The sequence below is a fragment of the Canis lupus genome, chromosome 25, assembly GCF_048164855.1.
Source record: "Canis lupus baileyi chromosome 25, mCanLup2.hap1, whole genome shotgun sequence".
Classification (NCBI taxonomy): Eukaryota; Metazoa; Chordata; class Mammalia; order Carnivora; family Canidae; genus Canis; species Canis lupus.
This window is the reverse complement of record NC_132862.1, coordinates 586,786-607,618: the sequence shown is the minus strand read 5'-3', so window position 1 is coordinate 607,618 and position 20,833 is coordinate 586,786. Positions and strand designations below refer to the sequence as shown.

The 20,833-nt window shown below is 41.4% G+C and overlaps 1 long non-coding RNA gene across 2 annotated transcripts; it reads left to right on the top strand.

The window, feature by feature from the left end:
- Positions 1-4,308: 4,308 nt before the first annotated feature.
- Positions 4,309-19,837, top strand: LOC140616767 (uncharacterized). Of its 2 annotated transcripts, none has more exons than XR_012017131.1 (4): positions 4,309-4,427; positions 7,610-7,692; positions 16,740-16,775; positions 19,740-19,837. It is a non-coding gene; the product is annotated as an uncharacterized lncRNA (long non-coding RNA). The 2 variants fall into 2 exon arrangements; XR_012017132.1 differs by lacking the exon at positions 4,309-4,427 and adding an exon at positions 4,450-4,633.
- The last annotated feature ends 996 nt before the right edge of the window (positions 19,838-20,833 follow it).

Sequence of the window (20,833 nt, the reverse complement as noted above, 5' to 3'; positions counted from 1 at the left end):
CTTTTCATTCTTCTCTAATTGCTTTTGGTTTTACAAATCAAGTCAACCGATAAATCTCAGAGGAGCCTGAGATTTGCAGCCTCTTGTTCAGCAGTAGTACCCACGGGGTCTTGAAATGTTGGCATTAAATAGGGAATACTCATCTTTAGTAGAAATGGCATCGAAAAGACCAAAGTAATTGTCCGTAGACAATTACTGAAAGACTTTTCTAAAAATAGGCAATAGCTTTGCATCGAAGATTCTTGTGGCAGAAGCTTGTGTGCATTACTCAGGATAGTTCTGGGAATTTGGACATTGACTGAGAATCAAGACGGTACAGTCTTCCTAGTCCTGGTTCATCTTTCCTGTCCTTCAACACTCATGGAACATCAATTCCAAAATCTGTTGACAGTGGACATATGCCAGGAAACGTGGTATAAAATTCACGTATCAATGTAATTTAGTCTCAGAGTCATTCTACTAACTAATAATGTAAAGATGAAGAAATGGAGAAATTACAATGAAAGACTTTCCCCTGAACTTATGGGAGACATTCAATTTGTACCTAAACAATCAATGTTTTGAGGAAAGTTTTTCAAATACTTCTTATCCTCTTTCAGTGTCAGGGCTATTGCTTGGCACCTTGTTCAGGGATGCGTTGTGGTAGCTACTGGGAGAAAAAAGGAGTATCCATTCCTTTTTTTAAATTTATTTTTATTTTTTTGTATTCATTCCTTTTAAGGAGAAGGCTGTGTTGCTTTGTGCTATGGTGGAAGAAAAACTAATGCATTTGGGCCTACTTCCTGTTCTCTCCAAACTTCCAGCTTCCCTAGACTCCAGTCTAGGGTTGCAAAGCCCATTTTTTGAGGGGATGAACATGTCATGTTTCTCTGACTTTACGGAACTCAGTGCTATTTGATATTTGTTAGACTCCTTGCGGATTCTCAAGAAAGAAGCCATGTTCTCCATTGTTTTTTGAAATGCTGTTGACAATATATTTTATTCTCTTGAAGGTGTCGTCAGCTGGTGGAAGAAATTGCTAAGTTGAAATATTACTATCATGGAATTAGACTGGGCCATCTGCATTTGATCCTGCTGGGCTCAGCCTCAAACTCTCTTCGTTTGATTTCATTGAGCTACTTACCAAGTCTACCATATCTCTCTGATCCCTGATCAGTTTATCTGTTTTCTTTCTTTCTTTTTTTTTTTTAGTTTATCTGTTTTCAATTAAAATTTAACTTTGAGCAACATCAAAAATTGTATATTTTTAAGAGGTTGCAGTGTGGTTGTCCAAGGATTAAGTTAACCCAGTGACAGATACTTTCAATTTTATCACTCCCTCTGTTGTGACTGTGAATTGGACTTTGTACATCTGTATCCTATTTTATTTATTATTATTTTTAAAGATTTATTTATTTATGATAGACACACACAGAGAGAGAGAGAGAGAGAGAGGCAGAGACACAGGCAGAGGGAGAAGCAGGCTCCATGCAGGGAGCCCGATGTGGGACTCGATTCCAGGTCTCCAGGATCACACCCTGGGCCAAAGGCAGGCGCCAAACCTCTGAGCCACCCAGGGATCCCCCATCTGTATCCTATTTTAAGCATAAGACACACTTCTTGGGCCCATCACTAGAGACTAGAAGTTTCTCTCACCTGAATGCACTAATCAACATTTACTAGGCACTGAAGCCCATTTTGAATTCCACCAAACTCTGTTACCTGAGATATGGCTAGTGTCTTATCTGCAATAACTTAAACAGTGAGAAGGGGGATTGCAGCCCTGCCCTCTGGGAACTGGCCTGGCACAGCTGGGATTCGGAGGTGTTAGGGGCTGAGCTGAGCTGAGCGTAGGAAGAGAGTTCTCCCATTGCACACATACAAAGTCACAGAAGGCCGATGGCAGACATTGAAGGGAGGCAAAGAGCAAGACCACTTTCCAGTGTTGTTTCCATGCAAAGGCAATGTGAGTGCGTCAAGCCCAGAACAGCACATAGACCTTTTTCCTAGTTACTGAGCGATGCTGTTTCATTAGCCATCACAGCTTTGCTTCATTCCAGAATTTTCTGCAAGAAAAGTTTTGTTAAGATCCCCAATCATAGCATATTCATCCTCCCCAACAGCATCCAATTTAGAGCAGAGGCATCCTACAACTGCTTGAAGTTGCATCCCTACAACTTCTCCCAAATCACCTACAACAAGCCCAATTCCTGTTTAAGTGTTTTCTAAGACCCTCATGCTGAGACCCAGCTCCGCAATTTCCCGTATGTATGCTTTCCCCCAACGCAGTGGGGGAGATGATGATACCAAGCTGCTGAGCTACAGCTGGGCTCCTGGTGGTTTTCAGTGGAGGGCTTTGACGCCTGAATGCATAATAGGATCGATATTGTACATGAAGGAGTCATCGTATGTTATCTTTCCACTGCGGACATCTGCTGTTTTCACACACTTGCTAAGTGGGAATCTTTCAACTTGCCCTAGTTCTTACCTGCAGTCCACTAAGCAGTGCACAATTCATGAAAAGCAACAGGTCCATGCTCTGATAGGGAAATGATTGAGTTTGGAATTTGATTCCCACTAAATCTGTTCTATTATTTAAGGACGATGGTGGTCAGTCAATGGGTGAGAGGTAAAGGAGACTATTGAAGATTAAATATATGCGTTTTGATTGTTTGAGCTGGGATCCATGTGATAAAGGCTATGTAGGAAGAGCAAGAGGCCAAAAAGGATTGATATACCTTAAAAGACTTAGCTAACATCTTTTCCATACTAGTTTGAGTCACCCTTGCACACTTTGAATTTTCATACACTGGATCTCAGTGTTTGTTTACTGTATATGCACAGGGAAACAGATTCATATTATTTTATTTTGTTGCTGAACTTTAGTTAGAAAAGATTTGGAGTTAATGACCATAAGGGGCAAATTAGCACACGTTGTGATGATTCTCTCCTCGGAGAAATAAAGTAGAAAGAAAGAAAACCTTTATATCCATAGAACACCTGGAGGGTAGTTGAAATTACAAGTTAATATTGTAGGCTGAGCTCCACCCATGAAATTCCCGAGGATTCCTTCAGCTGGAACAATAGAGATATTGTTCAAATTTTGCAAAATGCTGTCATGGTTTTCAGATCATGCTAATAAGCAAGAAGTTCGGAGACTTATGAGGACTATTCTGATTTTGGCAAAATCATGCTTCTCCTATAGAAATCCTGTTAATCTCTTATCAAAAAGTCAACAAAGAGGTATTTGAATTTCATCAGACCCTGAGCCAAAACCTTTAGTAGATTTACTGAGAGTCTGCCTCAGGTAGTCCCTATGAGCCCATAAGATGTAACTATATGATAAAAGTTTCTGCCATCATACACGTACTGGAATCTGGAATCTTTGGCAGAAATCAAATAGGATTTCTTTGCAAAATTGTGTTGGGTTTTGGATTTGAAAACTACTTGGGGCAGATTCTTCTTGTAGACCATTTTAAAAATAGTTGCTAGGTTTTCCATGGCGTTTGATGAAGGAGGCCCTTCCATTGAAGACCATCAGGCAATTTACGGTTTACTGCTCTGTTTTGGTTGATGCAAGCGAATCTGTCAAATATGCGATGGGTAGAATGGGACTGTCCACTCATGGGTTGGCAATTTGTTTTTAGGAGAATTGTAGTAAGGGAAGTTCAGGGAAAGTCCCACACAACATGAGCAAGTTGTGTTGCTACTTGGGTAGAAAATGGAATTGCACAGACATCCAAGATCTCATGACTGGGGGAAGAAGGGTGGGTAACTTTCCAAGGAAAGCCTTTGTGTAGATGGGTATGTTGCTGTTTGGGAGTCGGTTTGCAGCAGATTCTGCAAACCCTGATGAAAAAGAAAAAGTTGGCAGAGAGTAGAGGTGAAAGCTCTTCGGTTATTAGTGGTCAAAGCGTCAGGCTCCGGTCTCTAGGGACACATTCAGATGTTAGTCTGTGGGGCTGTAGCCAAGGGTTGCATGTTCGTCAGGCAAATGGGCTCCAGGCAAGTAGGAAAACAAGCTACTTGTACGATGCACTCAGATAAGGAAATGTCTTGGGGAATTTAGGAGAGGGTTTAAGGTCATGAGGCTGTGAAACAAAAATAACTTGTTGGCTTCGAAAAGGACTAAAATGCTGATTTAGCTCCCTAGACATCCATTGGTCCTGAAGAAAATGAGCGGGGCAGCTCAGGCCAGGCCCCCGTGGGCTAGAGAGGACACAGTCCTGATGAACACAACGAGGGGAAATGACGTGCAGAGAAAACACATTATTCTGTATGTGGCAAATTGAACACCAATAAAAAATAAATTTATTATTAAAAAAAAAAGGAAAGGATGGTCTTCATAAGGGCTGTGGGTGACATTAGCTGCTGCATGCAGGAGGATCACACCGACCTTCTCCTGGTAGCTGCAAGATTCATTAACTGTGTGTAAATACTGGTGTTAAGTAGGTACTCATTCTTTTTTTTTTTTTTTTAAGATTTTATTTATTTATTCATGAGAGAGAGAGAGAGAGAGAGAGAGGCAGAGACACAGGCAGAGGGAGAAGCAGGCTCCATGCAGGGAGCCCGACGCGGGACTGGATCCCGGGTCTCCAGGATCATGCCCTGGGCTGAAGGCGGCGCTAAACCACTGAGCCACCCAGGCTGCCCGGTACTCATTCTTTTTTAGAATTTGGGAGCAAACCTGGAGGTGTGGTGAATGTTTGGAACAATCAATTCTTCATCAGTTTGGTCCACTTGAATGTATTATTCTCAGGTTACAAAGCTTACTGCTACTGGAATCTATTATTTAATGACAGAGTTGTCAATGGAACATAATGATTTTGATAAAATTCGGTTTATCAATTCTTTTTCCCTTTTCAAACCTCTGGGTTTTCTGTCTAAGAAATGTTAACATCCCTTAAGTTTAAAAGGATACATTTTTCCATTTTCTAGGTGATTTATAATGTTGTATTTTATAATTAAGGCTTTGATTTTTGTGTATGGTAAAAGGTAGGAATCATGGTTTATTTCTTTATGGTACAGGTAATAGTGCTTTTTTGCAATATACTTTGTTGAAAGAGTTTCCTTTCGTCTGTTGAGTATCCTTAGTATTTTTCTCAAAAATGTATTAATTGCATATGTGTGAGTGTATTTTTAGACTGTTCTGTGCCTGGACCCACCTTTAGGTCAATATCTCAGTGATTTGATTAATGTAGCCGTAGCAGTTTGAAATCGGACGGTGTGATGCTCCGACTCTGGTCTTTCTCAGGATGGCTTTGGTTACCTGTCAGTTTTTACTTTGTCGTGTATATTGCGGCATCTGCTTGTCAATTTTTACAAAAAATCCTGTCAACATATGGATTGGGATTGAATTGAAATACAGATATGATACCTTAACCTTATTGTTTTTTCTGAGACATGAGCATAACATGTTTGCATTTATCTATGGTGATGTGTTTTGTGTCATCAATGTTTTGTAGCTTCACTGTGGAAATCTGGCATATATTTGGATAAATTCGCCCGTAAATAAATACATGTTTTCCATGCTGTTTTAGATGGTATTTTTAAAATGTTAATTTTCCCATTCATCATTGCTAACATGTAGAATATGTAATTGATTTTTATATATTAACTTTCTATCTTATGACATTACTTTATTCTTTTCTAGCAGATGTTTCTTTAGGGGTATGTGTGTGTGTGTGTATGTTCTGTGTGGGTACACATGTGTGTGACCGTGTCACCTGCAAGGAAAGTCAGTTTACTTCATTGTTTCTGAGATTTTATATGTCTTTTTGTTTTTTTTTTTTTTTGTTTTTTGTTTTTTTTTTGCCTATTGCACTGCCTAGGACCTTAATAAAGATTACTTAGAGATTATAAGAGCAGAAATCTTTACCAAATTCTGATTTCTGATGTTAGGGGAGATCACTCAGGTATCCTCCATTGCATATATTATTATTTGTAGCATTTTACTGATGCCATTTAGTAGACTGAAGAAATTTGTACTATTCCTAATTTATTCATAGTTTTCTACTTCATTCCCTCTGTTTTTCAAGATGATGGTGCTTGGATTCTTTAAAAGAATCTTTGTGCACTAGTTGGGAAGATCACATGTATTTTCTCCTTTATTTTGTTAATATGAATCTCACTGCATTAACAGCTGTCAGAAATCGTGAAGACTTTAGATTTTGCTGGACGATTTATAAACCTTAGATGGTTGAGAGCCGAGGAATTGCATGACAGGATTAACATTTTCTTTTTTATTCTTATGCGAAACCATTTATGCTCTTTATTTTTTTATTAATACATTTATTTTTTATTGGTGTTCAATTTGTCAACACACAGAATAGCACCCAGTGCTCATCCCGTCAAGTGCCCCCCTCAGTGCCCATCCCTCAGTCACCCCCACCCCCCACCCACCTCCCCTTCCACCACCCCTAGTTCGTTTCCCAGAGTTAGGAGTCTTCCATGTTCTGTCTCCCTTTCTGATATTTCCCACTTATTTTTTCTCCTTTCCCCTTTATTCCCTTTCACTATTTTTTATATTCCCCAAATGAATGAGACCATATAATGTTTGTCCTTCTCCGATTGACTTATTTCACTCAGCATCATACCCATTTTCACATGGTAATTATGACTAATTTCCTTAAGGTGGAATATGGGGAGACAGTATGTGTGCAAAGGCAAAATACAGAAAGCTATTTCAGGCCACCTGTGGCGCTGACCAGGTCTAGCAGAACATCACCTCCAGGTGATGAGAAGTTGTATGTGTCTTGGTGTATTTTGAAGGCGGAGCTTAAGGATTGCTGACAATTTGGATACGGGTTGTGAAAGAAAAGAGGAATTAGGCATACTTTTGAATGCTTATACGTGAGTAACTGGAACAATAGTGGCATCATTAATAAAGATTGACTATCGTACAGAACCGTATCTATATGTATATCATCTCTATCTATGTATCATCTATCATCTATCTGTATATCTATCTAGGTAGAGGGTGAGGTGGGCAGTAGAGTGGCCTTCAAGATGTCTTTGGGCCCTGATATGAAGGACTGTCAATATAATGAGATCATACACTGATGAATATGTTGTGTTACATGACAAGAGGGACATTTCAGTTATGCAGGGAACTACAGCTGACCTTAAAACAGAGAGATTCTCCTAGATTATCCAGCTGAGTTCAATGTAATCACATGAGTCCCTAAAAGCTAAAGAGGAAGGCAGAGGTGGATGGCAGAAATCTGTGAGGCGCATAAGTGGTTCAATGTGCCTTTGTAGATTTGACAGCGAAGGGGACCATTTGAATAGGACGTGAATTCTTCAGCAACCTGAATGATCTTGGAAGTAGCTTGTTCCCCAGTTTCCAGAAAGGCACATCGTTTCTCTTATATTGGTGTTTTCCTTGTAAGACCCTAAGCAGATAATCCAGTTGAGGCCAGTTGTACCCTGAATTCATATCCAGGGGAATTGGGGGATGCTTATTGTTCTAAGATGCTAATTTTGTGGTAGTTTGTGACAGCAGCAATGAAAAACTATCATCGGAGGAATAAGGAGTTTCCTTATAACATAAGGAATTTTTCCAAGAAACCACTAAAGTGTCCTTCTGGACTCTGCAGTTTTCCCCAGGTGGTTTTGTTTTCTATTTCAGGCTCTGTTTGCTTCCCGCTTACCGTCTACACACCTGGGGAGCCCAATCTACTCACAAGAAGGCTTATTCTGTTCTGACCACAGGTAAGTCGTTTTCAAGTAGCTGTGGCCAAACATTTGTGGATTTGGTCCAGTCAACTTGTTGGCAGCGTGTCCGTCAGCCCCTTCCCCTGAGCGGACTGCTTCACTGTGCCTTTCTTGTGCTGCTCAGGGTCTCCCTTCATGGAAGGGAACAGTCACATTTCTGTTCTGTCTCAGAGCATGATGCTCAGTGTGAACCATTTCAGTCTTGCTTTAGGATTTGGTTGATTCCTTTGCAATATTCTTTCTGTCAATACCTACAATTCAGTCTTTCACCTTAATGCCTACCTAGTACCAGCAGTGAGGTTATACTGACCTTGATCCCCTGATGTGAAGCTGCCTGGCCATATCTTCTCTAATTGGAAGACCTGCCTTGATGGGATTCAGGCATAGTCACTGACAAAAATGAAAAGATCTCTTGGACTCCTATCTTTTGATGATAGACGTCTTCCTATAGAGTCTTGAGATGTAACTGTTCTGGCTCTCTCCAAAAAACTCCAATGTGGCATGAAAGTGAAAACATATTTCACCTTTAGGAGACTTCCTTGTGTGGTGTGCACCTTCTAAAGTGAGCCACAATGATCCCTGCTCCTGTGTAATCCTTTCCCTTTGAGTACATGGCACGTGGGACATAATCCTAACAGGGAATGTTCTCTGTTTGCTTTCATGCTTGGAAATCCTCTGTTTGCAGAGGAATTATTTATCAGTGACCGAGGAGAGTCACAGTAGTGCATTTGGAAGGAGAAAGTGGTATTAAGGAGTGGTCAGTTCATATTGGACCAAACCACTGAGAAAGAGAGAATACAGTTCATTTTGATTATGTATTCTGCCTAATGGACCCCTGCAAAATACTAGGATATTGTAGAACAACCACATTTGTGTGGTGTAAGAAACTCCAGGTGAGATATTTGGCTAAGGCACCCGAGGAATGTGTTGCTCCTTCTTGGGTCTGTCTGGGGCCACCCTTGGGACTACGTGCGTGCTGGACTGAAGTCATTTGGAGGTTCTTTGATGCATGTTTTTGTGCTCAGTAGGGATGCTGTTAAGGTGGGATTTAGCTGGGTCTGTGGACCAGAATGCCTATACACGGACTTTTTTGTAGCTAGGGACTCCTTAGGATGGTGGCTCAAGGCAGTTAACACAGTGGAGATGGTTAATCTCTTTAGTCAGATCCCAAAGTTCATTGGGTATATTTCTTTTCTTTTTTCTTTTTTTTAAGGTGAATGGGGAGATGGGTGTAATAGACATAGGTGATTAAGAGGTACAAACTTCTTTTTTTTTTTAAGATTTTATTTATTTATTCATGAGAGATACAGAGAGAGAGAGACAGAGACACAGGCAGAGGGAGAAACAGGCTCCATGCAGGGAGCCTGACATGGGACTCGATCCCGGTTGTCCAGGATCAGGCCCTGGGCTGAAGGTGGCGCTAAACCACTGAGCCACCCGGGCTGCCCTATATTTCTTTTTCACTAATTACCTTAGTGTTTATTCTTCCAAACTTTTTCTCATGTAACCAAGGTAGAGTTTTTAATTTTGTAAATTCAACATGGATACAGTACTTTATCTCTTCTTAAAAAAAGTACTCAATTTCAGTACTTTTTTTTTTTTAATTTTTATTTATTTATGATAGTCTCAGAGAGAGAGAGAGGCAGAGACACAGGCAGAGGGAGAAGCAGGCTCCATGCACCGGGAGCCCGATGTGGGATTCGATCCCGGGTCTACCAGGATCGCGCCCTGGGCCAAAGGCAGGCGCCAAACCGCTGCGCCACCCAGGGATCCCTCAATTTCAGTACTTGAACCAATAAGGTCTCTTATAAAATTGTATTTCTCTAGTACTTGATCCAGTCTATGATCCCATATTTCACGTAATTATTTGGTGTCTTAGTCTCTTTTATTTTCAAATGTAATGTTTCTATTTTTTTCTTTTTTTAGATTTTTTTTTGTTTTTAATTTTTATTTATTTATTTTGGTATATATTTTTTATTGGAGTTCAATTTGCCAACATATAGCATAACACCCAGTGCTCATCCCACCAAGTGCCCCCCTCAGTGCCCGTCACCCAGTCCCCCCCACCCCCCACCCACCTCCCTTTCCACCGCCCCTAGTTTGTTTCCCAGAGTTAGGAGTCTCTCATGTTGTGTCTCCCTCTCTGATTTTTCCCCACTCATTTTCTCTCCTTTCCCCTTTATTCCCTTTCACTATTTTTTATATTTCCTGTATGAGTGAGACCATATAATGTCTGTCCTTCTCCGATTGACTTACTTCACTCAGCATAGTCCCCTCCAGGTCCCTCCACGTCGAAGCAAATGGTGGGTATTCGTCATTTCTAATGGCTGAGGAATATTCCATTGTATATAGAGACCACATCTTTACTCCAAACATACAGATGCAGTGAAAAACCCAGACACCTGTACCCCAATGTTCATAGCAGCAATGTCCACAACAGCCAAACTGTGGAAGGAACCTCGGTGTCCATCGAAAGATGATGGATAAACAAACACAATGTTTCTAAAAAAAAATGTTTCATAACATTGGTGGTTTGAAAAATACATTTCCCTTCTCATTTTTGAAAAAAAAAAATCTAAATTTCCTCCTTCAGATTTAAAAAAATTGCTCCTTACAAAGTAGATTCAGTTTATGCATTCCCCTCCAGAGTGCTACATAAGGGATGTTGCATCCCACGCAGGCTAAATAATGAAGCCAGTTCATGTGGATTTCTAAAGTCTATCTGTTGTCTACACTCACAGTGAAACTATTCTAGAGTTGGGGTTTGATGCAGTATAGACTTCCTATTGAAACATGTGTTCTTGAGGTTTTGGTATAAATTAATGTCACCCCAGAATCTGTTCTTCTCATCAAAGCCTATAATTCTTTGTTTTACTTTTTGGAAGTGCTTCATAGATGGACAGTAATGCCAGGTAAAAATTACCACAGTGACCAAGAAACTTGAATGTTTTTTTTAACAAATAGTTACCAGTGTGCAAAGTCAACATCCGGTGTGTGTGATGATTCAAGCTTGGGAAGGTAGATGTTAGGGTAGAGGGAGTTGAGCAAGAAGAAGGAAGTCTTGATTGTATTTCAAGGTCTGCTTGGCACCATATTCAGAATGATACTGCCCTAAGGTGTCAGGAAGGAACCTGTGGAAGTATGAGTGTTGTCAGATGTCCACGAGGTTAGTAGGATCATCAAAGATTGATGGAATAGGGGATCCCTGGGAGGCGCAGCGGTTTGGCGCCTGCCTTTGGCCCAGGGCGCGATCCTGGAGACCCGGGATTGAATCCCACGTTGGGCTCCCGGTGCATGGAGCCTGCTTCTCCCTCTGCCTGTGTCTCTGCCTCTCTCTCTCTCTCTCTGCGACTATCATAAATAAATAAATAAATAAATAAATAAATAAATAAATAAAAAAGATTGATGGAATAAGTGTGAGTGTTGAGGGAAGTGAGGAGGAGGCAAAGGAGGCTCTTTTAAATATTCTAGGGTGCACCTGACCCTTTATTCAGAAAGGTGTCTCCCTCGATATCTGGGAGGACATTCTCAAAGTTTCATTGTTTTCAGATTTCCAGGAAGGGCATTTTGGATGCCTGAGAATGTTGTACAGCCCACATGATTTAAATAAAGTAAAGTTAATTATTTAGCAAAGATTGGATGTGGTCATAGGATGATGGGAGCTATTGATTAACTGAGTACGACAAAGGCATTTGGACAAGAGAGGAGCGTAGAGAGAAACAGGAAGGTTTTCAGAAAATCAAAAGAATGCAAAATACAATAAAGGAAGAAGTAATAATGCAGTATTCCTAGAAAGACTGAGATAAAAATACAGTGACAAATTTGAGAACAATCACTTTTCTGAATGTTTAGCTTTTGCGGTTTGCTCTGGATTTCTCAGTAGAGAGCAGCCATTCACACTTAGTGGGAAGATGATGGGCAATGGTTGGAACGGATAGTAAGTGGTAAGTAGAATGAGTTCTGTTTTGGAAATGAAGGAGAATTAGAGGAATATTTGAAATTTCCTTTTGTTGATTATGAAAAGCCAATTTTTCGGGGGAGAATTTGTGCTTAGGAGAGATCTTTCCTGACAATAGAATAACGAATGAGGACACACGGAAGGCGTGGAAGGGACTTCCCTGGATTTTCAACAGGAAGTACTTGTGAGGTTTTGAGGTACAGCTGAGTGATGATTGTGCTTCACTTGTGTGTATGGAACCTTGTATCTTCTCCTCACATGCATGTTGCTTTTTGTGTAACTCTTCGTATATCCAGATTTCGTTGACTGTAGAGATTTGAGACAGTAAAACACTGTTGTAGCTACACACGGTTGGAACTGACTCTTAGTTTTGCTTATGGGATTCTTGCCTAAATCTTCTTTGTCTACTGTACACCAGAACTCACAGGCATGGACCACTTCTGCTTTCCAAATGCTGTCCACTTCCACTTGTCCTTATTTTTCATGGTATACTCCATCCCTGATCCCTTAAGGGAAGTTCTCTCTTTTTGTTTGATCCTTTTTATACGAATTTCTATTGCATTCATTGATGTTTCCGTAACTGACATTTCTCAAGAGCTTTCTAAGCACTTGGCTCCCGTCTAAGTCTTATGGAATAGCAATGAACAAAGTCAACTTTTGTTCCCTTTGATTTTATTTATTGAGAGAGAAGTAAAAACCAGAGAAACCAAGAGCAAAGAAACATAGAGCCAAGAAAACATCAGAGTAGCGATAAATAATACGATGGAAATAAAATAAACTTATGTCACCATCGCTGAAGGGTATTTCAGTTAGGAAGCCATCAGAGAGGTCCTGGAAGAGGCGATGTTGAGGTTGAGATCAAATGGCAATAGCGTATGGCAGCAGTCACGTATAGTGAACAGAGTAGAAACACCCTGGGTGAGTATCCGGTGCGTGGTGCACACTCAGATTTCTACCACCTGAGAGTCACTGCGCTGAGTGCCTCAACTCCTTGGAGGCAGAAAGGTAAAAGATGTTACCTTGGTGCTAACTCCCCATCCAGCTGGGCATCCCATGGCCCTAGGACTCCTCTTCAGCTCTCATCATCATCTCTGTCCTGTTAACTCTTATTTTATTGCGACTCAGTTGTGTGTCCCTGCCCGTGGCAGTCCAGGATGGCTACAGAGGCCTCCACCTTCTAGGTGGTGTATGGTGGGAGGAGAGGGGTCTGGTCTGGGACTGGGTCCTTGATGCTTCTCTCTAGGGCCTGTCTTCAGGTGAGGCTGCTTTTCTGATTTTGTCTCATACTTCAAACATGCTATCTCCCTTTCAAATATGCTCCATAATAGTGTGGGGACCAGGGCCAACCTCATCATCATTGGGAAAATCAGGAATTGGAGAGCTGTGATCTCTGCGTGCAGGAATATTAGTGTGTCTCGATTTTAAGATGACCCCATTACCTGTTTCTCAAATTGTTTAATGGAATTTTTAATAAGTATGACAGCGCTTCTTGGGTTTAAGACTTTGAAAATTATATTGTGAATAAAATAAAATATCTGTATTGTTTTATTTTATATTTTTAGACTGGAGATCTTTGTGATTTCATGAAAGATGAAAATTATACTATTAGTCATCTGGTATAATTCCTTAAATGATAAGAACAGAAGATAGATTAACAGATTTTATGGACAAAACCTGAGAGCGAAAATTCCAGTGGACAATAAATAGAAAAGTATGACGATTGTCCTCTAATCAGGAAATGCAAATAAACATGAATATACTGTTTCTGACTTATCAGATATGCAGAGTTAAATCCAGATAGTAGTCACAGGGTTGGAAAAATGTGCTGTTCTTTTCTTTTTTTTTTTTTTTTAAAGATTTTATTTATTCATGAGCGACACAGAGAGAGAGAGAGAGAGGCAGAGACACAGGCAGAGGGAGAAGCAGGCTCCATGAGGGAGCCCAACGTGGGACTCAATCCTGGGACCTGGGGATCACACCCTGAGCCAAAGGCAGACGCCCAACTGCTGAGCCACCCAGGAGTCCTAGGAAAAATGTGCTGTTCTATTTCATTTCTGTTAATATAAGTTTTAGGGTACCCTAAGAAAATAATTTGAAAATATTCGATTTAAAACATGCATGTGATATATAAACCCCCACCCCCCCGGAGACCACATGTATAGAAAATTTCATACATAAGGGTACAGTAGAAAGCATATCAATGGTTTCATGTTTAGTGGTAGCAAAACATTAGAAATGGCCTGGATTCCCATCAACAGGTAGAGTAAGTGATGTCATAGGAAAGCCGGTGAAAAGGAGGCTGTAGACGTGTAGTGGCTGGCTTGGATTTCTAGGAGGTAGAGTTGAGCGTACAACAAAGAACGGACTGGGGGCCCCTCGGTGGCCGAGTTTGTTAAGCATCTGCCTTCTGCTCAGGTCCCGGGATCAAGACCCTTATTGGGCTCCCAGTTCAGCGCAGAGCTTGCTTCCTCCTCTCCCTTTGCCCCTCCTCCCTGCTTATGTGCACTCTTTCTCTTTCTCAAATAATTTTTTTTTAAAGAATAGTTTGGAATATAATGCTATTTTTGTATACTACTTCTCTTTTTTTGTATATCCTTTTGTAAGACACGAGCACATATACACATGCATCTGTATAGACACATATTTGCATATAGAATGAACACGTGGACAAACTCATTTAATGTGCTTTTGGGTGGTGGGAACAGCAATGGTATGGATTGTTAGGCCTGGAGAAGCATGTGTTCATGCGTGCATAGAAATTTTATTTTAATTTATGTGATCTCTTGTCTTGCCGACGGCAGCCGTTTTATTAGTGTGGGGTGAGACCTCAGTGACTTGCATTTCCCTGATGATCTGTGAGCCCCAGGGATCGAATGCACAACATGGTGGTAGGTGCGATGTAGACAACGCTATTTTGTACCATCATCAGATTGCTAGGAGAGCGGAACCTAATCATTCCAACTTCTAAAAAGAAATGATCATTAAATAACATGCTCGAGATGGTAATGAATGCTCCAATGGCAACAGACACGAGACGACTGTATCGAATTAACAAGCAGCGCACCTTCCATGGACACGGGCTAAATATCAAGTATATTTCAATACAAAGGATGAGAAGACGGAATCGGTGCTCAGCGCTGTTCCACAGGGCAGACGTTCCCCCCGAGGGCGGCCGACAGAACGGGACACTTTGCATGAACAGGACAACATGAAGCATTAGAGCCATTTAACTGTAAAGGAATGTTCAGAACCTAGGGCTTTCTCATAGTTCCGGCGTTTTCCAAGACTTGTTCAGTACCTTTCGTTGGAGACCTGGGTGGGTCCCACACTTATTTCTGATGTGAATGTGGAATTTTTGCTTCACTGTTGCATTTACTTAGCTGGGGTGTGTGTGCTGAAAGGCGGGTAGTGTTGGTCCCTGCTCAGCACCTGCAGAAGGAATAAGGGACTTGCACCAACTCTTTCTTTCCTCTGAACACTCATTCCCAGGATGTTACAGGATCGATCCTCAGTATCTTGAAGGATTTGTTCTCGTCTCACTTTTACTGTAATGCCTTTTTGGCTGCCTTAGCTAAGATTATAACCTCATTTTCTGTCTCCATGATACTCCACTTTCTTTTCTGTATTATTATTTATTAGGCCTCACCATTTTACAAACTACACACTGTTTCCCTTCCCTCTTCTCCCCTTCCCACATCCCTTCCTTCCTTCCTGTTTACTTGTTAATGCATGAATGCCCATAATTGCACATATTGCATGGAATGCTTGTGTGCTTTGTTCACTGCTATTTCTCTAATGTGTAGAAGCCAATAGATATTTGTTGCATCAGTGCACTGACTCAGTGGCTGCATTAATGACACATGTGCATTTCATTTTCTATTTTCTATCTCTACGACTTTGAGTTTTTCCACAAGAAGTGCTTAAATCCAGAGAGATCCTATCGGCGTGAGCTCACTGTGTGTGAGCGTGAGATGAGAGTATCTCCACGTACAGGAGGGAGGCCCTCCCTGGAGGAAGGTACAAGCAGCCCAGGTGGATGGTTCTGAGAGCTCGCTGCCCTACCACTGTGACGCTGCTTTGAGGAGACCTTGTGCTACGAAAGCTGTAGATGTCCAACTCCTGTGTATGGAAGGAACACTGCAGGTTGGAGTAATCCCACAGGGCTGGCTCTCAGGCCCCTTGGCTTGTCAGCAGAGCTGGTAATCATGGTGCTAGTCTACCCTACAAGGTGAGAGGAAGCCTGGAAGCAGAGTTGTTTCCTGGAAAATGTTTAATATGGGAAACTCTTGACCTGAGTCAAGAGTTGACCTGTATCAGCATCAAGGAACTGAGATTCTGATCTTTCCAAAGGGCCTCTGGACTTGACTCTCCAGTGGTGTCTCTGAGTACCAACATTTTTTGGCATTAACTAGCCTGGATTCTGATCTGGGAGCTCCTGATTGGCGCCCTCTGCCTATATAAGGTCAGGATGTGCAACGCTGGGGTCAGAGTCCTACCTTCTCCTGAGCTCTGATGCTTTCCTCAGTGCTCCCTGCTGATCAATTCACCAGCATGAAGGTCTTGGCGTTGCTGGTACTGGTGGCAATCTCCGCCTTCCTGGCCATAAATAAAGATTCGTAGTTAAAAATAAGGTCTGGAGCAAGAAGACGTTAAAGATGTAAGTTCTGTGTGAATGAGGGTTTGGAGGGGCTCAGAATTTGCCCCTGTGTCCTCCACTCCACTGCCCTGGTCCATCCCCATTTTGCCTGAGCGCTCGGGACAGAGTGGACTCTTCTTCTCAGCGTTGACAACTCAGACAGGTCTTGGTCAGTTTTAACCTCGGAACGTAACTTCAATGTTACTTCAGGACAATATGTTTAAGAAGGTTATCAGAGGCTGATTTCAGGAAAGCAAAAATAGAGACGTATTATGGTTTCTGCAGGGTTTTGTGCATTACACATTATCTACGCATCTTTTTTGCCCTCATATGTGCAGCAAAACCTAAGTTTCTTCAATTGGGAAAGCCTGCAATATTTTCCATATTCCGTCTTCCTTCCTTTCCCATACTGATGTTTTATTTTCACCTATTTTTCTATATCTCTTTCAGAGAGTTCATCAGACGCTTCACGTGATAGCCCTACTGGTAAGTCTCTGCTTATACTTCATGTTCTTCCTCTCACGACTGTTCCATCCCAGCCTCGTGTCAAAGCAGTCTTGGGGGGCAGAGTATAGAGACTCCAAAGCAGGAGCCTGGGGAAGCACATTCCTGCTTCTAAAGTTTACTGTGAACATAGAAAACCTGCTGATTTCTTATACCTTATTAGAAAATGTATAGATGTGGTTTCTGTATACAGTGGAATATTCCTCAGCCATTAGAAACGACAAATACCCACCATTTGCTTCGACGTGGATGGAACTGGAGGGTATTATGCTGAGTGAAGTAAATCAATCGGAGAAGGACAAACATTATATGGTCTCATTCATTTGGGGAATATGAAAAATAGTGAAAGGGAATAAAGGGGAAAGGAGAAAAAATGAGTGGGAAATACCAGAAAGGGAGACAGAACATGAAGACTCCTAACTCTGGGAAACTAACTAGGGGTGGTGGAAGGGGAGGTGGGCGGGGCATGGGGGTGACTGGGTGACGGGCACTGAGGGAGGGCACTTGATGGGATGAGCACTGGGTGTTATTCTATATGTTGGCAAATTGAACACCAATAAAAAATTTATATAAAAAAAGAAAATATAAAGTTTCCGACATGGATGTATCTAAATTGTGGATTATATAAATTATTCTCTATGAAAAATGACATGGGAATAAGGTCTGAATTTGCGGTCTCATTTATCTTTGTGGTTCCCATAAGTTGAAGAGCTAAATACCCGGGCAGAGCGTGAAAGAGTGGTTAAGAAGTCTCGGAAGAGAATGTAGATGCTGAAGGTGATGTGGAGATGCAGGATTAGGAACACATGGGACAGTGGAATGCGGACTGGGGGATGGAGGGGTGAAGCAGCATGGCTGTAAGCTTTCCTCTCTGTAATGGGGTACGCTTTATTCCCAAGCTTTTTCCTTGTACCTGAAACCAAGACTGTGCACCAAACCCTTAGTATACTTTGGGTGTCTCTCATTGTTTGCTGTAAGTCCAATGCCATGTGTGTTGTGTTCATGGAGACATGAGGAGGAATTTTCTTTTCGTCCTCCAGGTTGGGAACCCAGGTTGGTTATAAGGGCATAGACTGCAGTCAGACCTCACACACTGAACCATAGGTCCTACCTGCCATGTGGAGCCAACTTAAAAAAATATCCTTCCTCCTGTATGAGGACCAAGACAGCACGGCCAGGGTGCGGGTATGGAAAATGAGCTTCCACTGGTTGGGGCAGATGCACCTCACGAATGTAGGGTCTGCCTGTGGCTGTCTATCAGGAGCTCTGGAGTAAGGAGTAGAGAGTGATAATTGTCATTACCTTTGAACATGAGATGATTTTGGGGGGCATTTGCTCACTTTCTCATTGCCACAATAGTGGAAACTAAAAGAGTTCCAGTTCGCCCATGGGAGGGCACCAGGAAGTCAGCCCACTAGGGGTTCTCTCGTTGCCTCTGCCAGGATCCCCGTGAATAGGAATTCACATGGATTTCGTATTTTGTTCTCACCTCTGGGAGAAGATATTTGCTGATGTCTACTCTTAGTGCCACAGTCCTTGTAGGGAAACTGAAATTCTTCCTTTCCTGCAGGCATGGCTATGAAGAATGAGGCCAAAGAAAAGTGGTAGCCGGGTTAAGGATATGATGGGATTGTTGACATTTGTTGAGATGAATTCAGAATGAGGAATGATCATGCTAATAAGCAAGAAGTCCAGAGACTCTGAGGACTATTCCGGTTTTGGCAAAATCATATTCCTCCTGCAGAAATCCTGTTAGCCTCTTATCATGTGACCAAAGAGTTATCTGAATTTCATCAGACCCTGAGGTGAAACTGTTAGTAGGTTTATTGAAAGTCAGTCCCTCTGGGCCCATAGGATGTGATTATATGATAGAGGTTGCTGCCATCATACATACACTTTATTTTTTTTCACTTTTATAAGTTTTATTTTTATTTTTTTAAAATAATACATTTATTTTTTATTGGTGTTCAATTTGCCAACATACATACACTTTGATGAAATGGCGATTTGCATAAGTTAAGTAGGATATAGTAAAAAAATAGAATTTCTTTGTAAAGTTTTTTTTTCGGTTTATGGATATGAAAATTACTCGAGGCAGATTCTTCTTCCAGTTTATTTAAAAAATAGTGCTAGCATCTCAGTGGTGTTGATGCAAAAATCCCTTCCAATGAGGAGCATCACATAATGTCTGGTTTCCTTTCGTGTTCTGGACAAGGCCAGGGAAGCTGTCAGATATGTGATGGGCAGCATGGTAATGGTCACTCCTAAAGTGACAATTTATTTTGAGGTGCATTGTAGCAGAAGTTCAGGGAAAGTCCCACACGATACGAACAAGGTGTGTTTCTGCTTGTTGGATAGAAAATGGGATTGCAAGGACGCCGCGGACCTCATTACTGAGTGGTCTGCGGCAGCAGGACAGCTGGATTTCCAATGGAAGTTGTTGAGTAGAGGCCTATGTTGCTGCTTGGAAGTTAGTTTGCCGCAGACTCTGTTAATACTAAAACCCTGATGAGAAAAGAAGGGTGAACTGGCCCAGAGAATAGGGTGGAAAGCTCTTTGTTTAGCAGTTGATAAAGCATCAGGCTCCTATCTCTGGGGACACATTCAGATGTTAGTCTGTGGGGCTGTAGCCAAGGGTTGCATGTTCGTCAGGCAAATGGGCTCCAGGCAAGTAGCAGAACAAGCCACTTGTATGATGCACTCAGATAAGAAATGTCTTTGACTTCAGTAGAGGGATCAAAATCATATGAATGTGAAATGAAAATAAATTTTTTTTTGGCCAAGAAAAGGATTGAATGCTGACAAAGCTCCCTAGACATCCCTGGGTCCTGAAAGGAGGTGCCTGGGAAAGCTCAAGTCAGGCCCCCATGGTCTAGAGAGAACACAGTCCCCTTTATCGCAACAAAGGGAAATGATGTGACAAGAAAATACATCCATTGTCTACAGGAAGGGCTTTGCTTCATAATGGCTGTGGGTGAAATTACCTGCACGTGGACCACACTGAACCTCTCCTGGTAGCCCCAGGATGCTGTAAGTGGATGTGAGTACTGGGCACCGGTTCTTTTTTATTTATTTTTTATTTTTATTTTATTTTTTTAAAGATTTTATTTATTTATTCATTAGAGACACAGAGAGAGAGAGAGTGAGGCAAGACACAGGCAGAGGGAGAAGCAGGCTCCACACAGGGAGCCCGATGTGGGACTCGATCCCGCGTCTCCAGGATCAGGCCCTGGGCTGAAGGCGACGCTAAACAACTGAGCCACCCAGGCTGGGCACCGGTTCTTAATTGGGCACCTGTTTTACTCTAGAATTTGCTCATCCTGTAAAGGAGCAACCCTAGAGATGAAATGAACATTTGGAACACCCAATTCTTCATCAATTTGGCCCACTTGAACATATTTCTTCTCAGGTTTACAAAGCTTACTACTAGGAACTACTATTTAATGGACAAAGGTGGTAAATGCAGCACGATGTCTTGATAAACTCCAATTTTTAAAAATTTCTTTTTTTTTCTGTTAGACTCTTTTATTGGGTTTCTGTCTAAGAAATGTTAATATCTTGATATCCCCTCAGTTTAAAGGCATACAACTTATTCTTCCAGATGACCTAAAATGTTTTGTTTTCCCATAATGTCTTTGGTTTTTGTGGACAGCATAAGGTATGAATCATGGTTTATTTCTTTACTCATATAGATGAGTATGAGTCACTTATACTTTGTCAAAAGGTTTTCCTTTCTTGAGTAATCCAGCATTTTTGTCAAAAATGAATTAACCTCATATGTGTGAGTGTATTTTTAGACTCTGGTCTATTCCATGGACCTATTTCTCAATCTCTAAGTCACTATCTCAGTGATTTGATTAATGTAGTTGTAGCAGTTTGAAGTCAGGTGTGTGATGCTTCCAACTCTGGTCTTTCTCAGGATGCTTTTGGTTACCTGTCAGTTTTTTGCTTTGTCAAGTATCTTGTGTAATCTGCTTGTTAATTTTTACAAAAAGCCTGCCAATATGTTGATTGCGATTGAATGGATGGTACGGATAGAT